At 36.2% G+C, this 8,398-nt stretch overlaps 1 long non-coding RNA gene across 1 annotated transcript; it reads left to right on the plus strand.

Annotated features, from left to right (window-relative positions):
• Positions 1-4,686: 4,686 nt before the first annotated feature.
• On the plus strand, positions 4,687-7,060 carry LOC121373213. Its single transcript, XR_005958041.1, has 3 exons — positions 4,687-4,810; positions 5,444-5,538; positions 6,996-7,060. It is a non-coding gene; the product is annotated as an uncharacterized LOC121373213 (long non-coding RNA).
• Positions 7,061-8,398: the final 1,338 nt, after the last annotated feature.

An 8,398-nucleotide genomic window follows, 5' to 3' on the forward strand; every position in this document is an offset into this window, starting at 1 on the left:
TATATAAAACCGGACGTTTTACCCAGTCCCTTTTTAAAAACCAGGACAGAACTTAACCTCTCTAACACGGATCTCACTTAAAATCGGACATTTGTCTTGGTCCCAAGGGTGTCCGGTTTAGATGGGTTTCACCATATATATATATATTTATTTATTTATTTATTTGCATTCGTTACTAAAGTGGTGATGTCGTGGCTAGGCTATCGGGCATAAGACTGGTAGGTACTGGGTTCGCAGCCCGATACAGGCTTCCATCCAGAGCGATTTTAACGACTCAATATGTAGTTGTAATACCACTACACGAGCTTCTCTCTCACAAGGTCCAAATTGTCGACGTATTTATAGAGCTATTTAAGGTCTTAACACCTGTCAGCAGATTGATATCAGAGTACGTACATTCCGGTTAAAATAAAAACAGTGACTCGGACAATAATAATCTTCTTTTTGTCATAAAAACATAAGACTTTAAAAGATTGCGACTCCGGCAGAAATAAAAATAAAATAATAATAAATAAAATAAAATAAAATAAAAACACAGGAATAAAATACCAATTTAACTGAATTGACTTGGACTCTAATATTATTGAATTACAAATTCTACGTAGAATACAAAGAGAATGTAGGCAAGTGGAATAGTTAAACATAAGACAATGCAGTAACTCTTTGATATAGTAAACATGTTTCGTTTTATCAGTCCCCTAACGGTACAACCAGAGGGGACTATAGGTTTCAACTCCGTCCTTCTGTCTGACTGTATGTCCGTCTGTTTGTCTGTCTGTCTGTTCGTCCGTCCGTCCCACATATAGTTTTCCGGATGTTGATTTTAATTTATTTACAATGCCTTACGATAATGAGCTGAAATTTTGTGTATAGTTTTATCATATATTATTACTGATCAGTTTTGACTTTCATGGTGATTTAACCATTTGTGACGGCGTTACGGACCTTGAATTTAGGAGATATGAAAATGTCTTTTCCCGAATTTGTTTCTCAGAAGGCTTTGAGATATTAACCTGCAATTGTGTGTATAGCTTTATCATGTACTGTTATAAAGAGCGACTTTCATGGCAATTTACCCATTTTGGACGGATTTATGGCCTGCGAATTTAGGAGATATGAAAATCGGGAAGGGTATTTTTTTAGCAGAACACTCATAATGTTTGTCAATATTTGAGAATTACAACAACAAGGGAAAAAAACCATCAACAGATCCCGTGTCGAACTATCAGAAAAGAACCTATTTTAAAGGAACTTGAATAGATACAATCTCTGACAAACATACGATAAAAATTGATACTATGACGTCAGCCTACATAGTAACATGGTCGCCAATCAGACCAATTAATATGGGGAATAAATAAGATATTAAACTTACTACCATTTGGTATAACGTGTATGTCCCTCGTGAAATAATGTTCACTGTCACTTGCTAAATATGTTTCGAAATGTAAGATTGTTTAATATCCTATAATTATTGCATGGCTTTAATTGGTCTGATTTAATTATAGGATATTAAGCGAGCTTACATTTCGTATCATATTTATGTCCCCAGTGAAATAATGTTCAGTTGTCACGAGCTTTAGCAAGTGACAATGAACATTATTTCACGAGGGACATAAACGTTATACCAAATGGTAGCGAGTTTAATATCTTATTTATTGTCCATACTCGATTTTAATTTATATCACTCAACTCGTTTGGGTAACGCTCCGGTAATGTTGTAGTGCGCCAATCGATGATGTCATCGTGTGACGTCGAATTGTGACGTCCCACTTGGCTTGATATACACCGAAATAGTTTGAAAACATATGGGTAATAATAATAATTTACGACAAATCAAAGACAAAATATATTTTAATGGTTGTTCTTGTTATTTCAGGTAGCTTAACGGCAACTAGATAACACTACATGGATACGTGTTTAGTATGTGTCAAACAGGTTCTATCCACACGCCTTGATTTTATCTCACAAAGCACAAACTCCACTGACAGATCCGAATAACCTATTGTTACATGCTGGAGTTAGAAATAACAACCTACAATCCACATTCTGACTTCTGTTGTTCATTCATTTGCATACGCCAGTGAATATGGAAAAGAAACACGAGTCACGCGATATTAAAGGTACATTCCCGAGTTTGCTGCATTGTAAGATGTTTCCGACTAATAAAATATTTCCACGATTAAACTTACATATTAAATATAGTTTCCTGTTTAGAATATCAGTGTCTGTATATTTAATGTGTTTCTGGTCGTCTTAATATTTGTAAGAAGGTCAAACTGGATTTTGTCTTCAAATAATTTGGAAATGTACGAAAAAAAACCTCCCATATTTTAGGAAATACAACGATATTTAAAGGGACATTCCCGAGTTTGCTGCATTGTAAGATGTTTCCGACTAACAAAATATTTCTACGATTAAACTTTAATATTAAATATATTTTCTTGTTTAGAATATCAGTGTCTGTATATTCATTGTGTTTTTGATTGTCTTAATATTTGTAAGAAGCCCAAACTGGATTTCGTCTTTAAATAATTTCGTATGTACGGAAAAATATGTTTTAGGAAATAAAGTGAAATTTAACCTAGTACAAATATTAGAACGATCAGAAACACATTTAATATACAGCCACTAATATTTTATGCAGAAAAATATATTTGATATGTAATTACACTCGTTAAAAAGTCTATGTTAGTCAATAGCATCTTAAAACTTGTAGCAAACTCAGGAATGTCCGTTTAACGTAGTAGAAATATTAGAATGATCAGAAACACGTTTAATATACAGCCACTAATATTTTATGGAGAAAAATATATTCCATATGTAATAACAATCGTTAAAAAGACTGTTACTACATAATATCTTAAAAATTGCAGCAAACTCAGGAATATCCCTTTAATAAATATAACATACATTGATATGTAACTCAAGATGCAATAAAAAATGTTTAACAATGCTGGTGCACATTCACGTTCGCACGCACGCACGGAGAGAGAGAGAGAGAGAGAGAGAGAGAGAGAGAGAGAGAGAGAGAGAGAGAGAGAGAGAGAGAGAGAGAGAGAGATTGTATTGATAAAATGTTTGATTCGTATGCACAAATATTATTCTTCAGTGAGAACCCTCGAATATTAGATAAAACCAACACCTGATAAGCAAGCTATATTCGCCCCCCCCCCCCCCCCCCCCCCCCTCGTTTGGACCAACGTGCTAGCCGTCGTTATACCTTGCTTTCTAGCTCTTTTACAAACAGGATTCCATTGTAAAAATGTATGATCGTCCATAGAATGACGAGGCTTATGGTTTTGTTGGCGTAGATCTCGTTTTGTATAACCCACTTCTCGTTCTGTATAACCCACTTCTCGTTCTGTATAGCCCACTTCTCGTTCTGTATAGCCCACTTCTCGTTCTGTATAACCCACTTCTCGTTCTGTATAGCCCACTTCTCGTTCTGTATAACCCACTTCTCGTTTTGTATAACCCACTTCTCGTTCTGTATAACCCACTTCTCGTTCGCGCATTAAATTTAAAACAGCGTCTTCATGGCCAAGAGGGGCGGGATGTAGCCCAGTGGTACAGCGCTCGCTCGATGCGCGGTCGGTGTGCGATCGATCCCCGTGGGTGGACCCATTGGGCTATTTCTCGTTCCAGCCAGTGTACTACGACTGATGTAAAAAGGCCATTGTGTGTCCTATCCTGTCTGTGGGATGGTGCATATAAAAGATCCCTTGCTGCTTATCGAAAAGAGTAGCCCATGAAGTGGCGACAGCGGATTTCCTCTCTCAATATTTGTATGGTCCTTAACCATATGTCTGACGCCATATAACCGTAAATGAAATGTGTTGAGTGCGTCGTTAAATAAAACGTTTCCTTCCTTCCTTCCTTCATGGCGATGACGGTTAACGCAAAACCGAAATGGATTGCGTGTATCTGGCTTTGTAAAACCAATAAATGGGTTTCCATATCTCTCAAAGGCAATTAGTACAACAAAGGGGCGGGATTTAGATTAGTCGGTTGAGTGCTCGCTCGAGGATCGAACCACCTCAGTGGATCGAATCAAAACATTGGTTTTGTTTCTCGTTCCAACCTGTGCACCATTGCTGGTCAAATGTCGTGATATGTGCTTTCCTGTCTGTGGGAAAGTAGATATAGCAGATCTCTTGCTGCATTATGAAAAATGTAGCTGATTTCCTCTGATAACTACGAGAGAGAACTACCAAATGTTTGGCATCTCATAGTCGATGATAAATTAATCAATGTGCTCTGCTGGTGTCGTTAAACAAAACAAACAAACCTTGTTATTGTAAACCTATAAGTTGGTGACTAGTACAGTAAGAGACACGACACACCTGTTCTAAATTGGCTGATTCTGTGTAAGGTTGTTACTTCTGTAGTATGCGCTAACATGTAAGCTTAATGTCATGAGTTAACTTAAGCATAATCAGATTTACGAAACAAAATTTTACTTTAGACACAGCTTTGGGCCACCGTTGGATTTTTTTTTCAAGATTGATAGTTTTTAATATAAAGTAAGCTCTAGCATAAAACTGAATACGACAAAAGGACGCTCGACCAATACCATTTGTTGCCGTTTGTCATCGGGTATTGCTTCACGTTCAACGATAGTGTAGGCGTTTATTGTTTGCTTGGATATGACTTTGGCACCAATGTGTTATCTAATTAGTAAAGTTGGCACCTCGCCCTATCTGATGCATTATAAAGAACATCCTTGCGACCAGCAGCAACACAAACCTGGAGAATATGCTAGTTTTTGCTCTGTTTGTTGCTGCTGCTGCCATCTGGCAGGCTGCGGGTAAGTACATCGCATTTATATTCATTGTTGTACTTATATATACAACTAAGATTCCGTGTTAAAGTTGTGTTGTTGTTTGCTGTTGTTTACTTGTTTGTTGATTTTTTGTTTGTTTTCTTCGTTTTGTTTGTTGCTGTTTGTTTGTTTGTTTGTTTTGGGGTTGGTTTTTTAAAATGTGTTTTGGTTGTTGTTATTTCAAGGGTGGGGGTGGGGGTGGGGTAAGAACCCAACTATTCGACTCATTAAATTATCGGCTATCTTTCTTTTTTATTCCATTTCAAACAAGGATATCTTATATGCCCTTCCCTACAGACAGAATAGCACACATATATCAATCGCGAGATACTAGTTGGAACGGTAAAACCCCAATCAGACAATGAGTCAACCTCTGTGGTTCTACCATACGATATTAGCACCCCAGACGAGCATTGTACTGACTAGATAAATCCCTAGGTGCACGTCTAATCTATTCGGGCTGTAATGAATGAATGAATGAATGAATTGGAGGTTTAACGACAACCCAGCACGAAAATTACATCGGCAATTGGGTGTTAAACTATGATAAAGGCAAACTCGGGCTGTATGCCACCTATGTACGACAACTGATTTTGAAAGTGTAAACTAATTTTACAGATGCCAAAATATGTCAACGTGGTTTCACGAAACACAGATGGAGCTGTTACTGGTTTTCACCGAAATCATTGATCGGATCGTGGATTGAAGCCAAGGTGAGAGTTGTGTGTCTAAACACATTTGTATCACGTATTTCATGGACATATGTTGTCCGAGCTTTATTCATAATCCCCCTTAAAGTGAAAGACCTTAGTTTTTAAACACAACGGTGTATTTGTCACTGTTAGAGCTGTTTTTAAACACAACGGTGTATTTGTCACTGTTAGAGCTGTTTTTAAACACAACGGTGTATTTGTCACTGTTAGAGCTGTTTTTAAACACAACGGTGTATTTGTCACTGTTAGAGCTGTTTTTAAACACAACGGTGTATTTGTCACTGTTAGAGCTGTTTTTAAACACAACGGTGTTTTTAATCACAACGGTGTATTTGTCACTGTTAGAGCTGTTTTTGATCACCAAAATCAAACATTACTTATATTTTATTGTTTAGATTGTCCATTTTCGTACATCCAAAGTGTTTCTGGTCATCCTAATATTTCGAAAACAGAAAAATACATTTTTTTCTAAATATTAAAACTGTATATACTTCTTAGACGTAATGGTTATGGAGACGATATCTAGTCTATGTTTTAAGGGTTTATCCTAATGTGGTTAACTCAATTGTAACTTTATCCTAATGTGCTGCAGGTGTGTAGCTAACCAAACGTAATGACCATTTTCAGGGTTAAAACTAGGGTCTGCGAAATTAAAGATACTAGAGGAAGAAACACGTCAGCACCTTCGTATTTAACAGGATCAGTACTGAAAGGGAGTGCTGTCGGGTTTCTTCCCGTCTTGTGTATTATTGGTTAATATGTGAACAAGTCGTTATCGAGGAGCTAAAAATATAAATATAATTATATTTAACGTCAAATATAGGATTTATTGTATTATTAGGGCTGGGGTATTTACCTACCCGGTGATAGACCACTATTCCGAGTTTTCGGTATACAGTTTTATTATATAACATTTAGTGAAATATATTAAAATATCAGTGAAATAAAATTGTTAACAGACACTCAGTGACGATAACACATTTTAGAGAGAAAATTTCACTATTTCACTCTAAAATGTCTTATCGTCACTGTAGAAAGTGTTATCGTCATTGTAAGAAAGCCAGAACTATTTTGCTGCTGGCATTTTAGAAATAAAGGTAAACTGCCAAAAGTTATGTAATAAATAGAACATTTCAAACGTGACTCGTGAGCTATGATTGCAAACTACACTCGATGAGATATGAATCATATTTGACAAAATACATGAACTATCCTCTATACCTCTAACGGCGGAGAACGATCACAACCGTCCAAATGACCGTTTAGCTCTCGAACGGCAGAGTACTCGGGCTAAGGTTAGGACAGAAAATCGAATATTATCAAGGAGAACTGATTAATAATTTTTTGGGTTGTGGTTGGTGGAGACAACGTGAAATGGTCGCTTTTTTCCAATGTGTTACAATTCGTTTTGTGTTCTTTCTTATATTTGTTTGTCCCTTTTTTAATCTCTGATTCAGGAATACTGCGAAAACATGAATTCTTACCTCGCCATTATTACGTCAGCCCCAGAAGACAACTTCATATCAAATATTTTTATCAGTCAGTTCAACCTCAGCTCCGTGCTTTAAATTATTGTTTCGAAAAGGGCGTTCGCGCGCATGAAAATGAAAATATCAGAAAATTCCGGAAAAATATTTCCATTAGGTTGGTCACCCTGAGTCAATGCCATGCGTTTGTCTGCAGATAGTTGGCATTGACACAATATATTCATGTTTGCAACTGGAGAAAAAGCGCTAATTTATTTCGCACTCCATCGATGACGACACAAACGTTTCTTCAGCTCCCATACACAAAGAGATGGATCTGCACGTCGCATTCTAATATAAGGGCATATACAGTCGAGACTGGTCTAACGGTCACCTGTAATTAACGGACATCTGTCCTCAACGGACACTATAATTCACGCCCAATGCATTTCCTTCTTTATTTTATATAAAGGCCACCTGTTCAATGCGGCCAACGACCATTATTTTTGGACAAAAATGAACGGTTGAACCTGCTATAACGGTTACAAAATTACAATAACCATTATTGTTTGTCTAAAATTAACAGTTGGACTTGCCATAACGGTCGCAAGATATATACATATATTGACCTGCGCCGTCACAACATAAAGTAATTGTTTTACTTAAGTTGAAATAAAACAGATGCTCCGTAATATGTTCGATCATTTAATTTGCAAGGCGACTTGTTATTGGCTTGCATTGAACTTACGTATATATTCGACTCGTCAACACTGACAGGTAGTGTATTCACAGGTGTGTGATTGCTGCCAGTCAGACAAGCAGTTCCGACAATTTCCGCCATGTTTGTTCTGCCATTAGACATTGGCACACTGACACTTTTGTTAATTTATAATGATTTCTTACCTGCAACCTTTTGCGTGTCGTGCATTAATTTAATAAATAACATAATGCAGTTGATAGCAATTAAAAAGATAAATTACTTTTTCAAAAAGTGTTTAATAGAAAGAGTTTCAACAAAACTTTAACTAACATGTTTATATTTATTATTATTATTTTTTTTTTTTTTTAGTAGTTAGTTTTTATATTAAATTATGTTATATGTGTTTTCCTTTACCTGTATAAACCAGCCACCTGTCCATAACGGCCAGGTTGGACTATATATATAATGTATCTATCTATCTATCTATCTATCTATATATATATATATATATATATATATATATATATATATATATATATATATATATATATATATACCTCCCTACCTACCTACCTACCTATCTATTTGTCTGTGTGTGTGTGTGTGTGTGTGTGTGTGTGTGCGTACTGATGTATGCATTGATGTATGAATATCTATATAGTGTATGTATGTCGATGTTGACTGTTATATACAT

This window comes from Gigantopelta aegis, chromosome 5 (genome assembly GCF_016097555.1).
Source record: "Gigantopelta aegis isolate Gae_Host chromosome 5, Gae_host_genome, whole genome shotgun sequence".
Taxonomy (NCBI): Eukaryota; Metazoa; Mollusca; class Gastropoda; order Neomphalida; family Peltospiridae; genus Gigantopelta; species Gigantopelta aegis.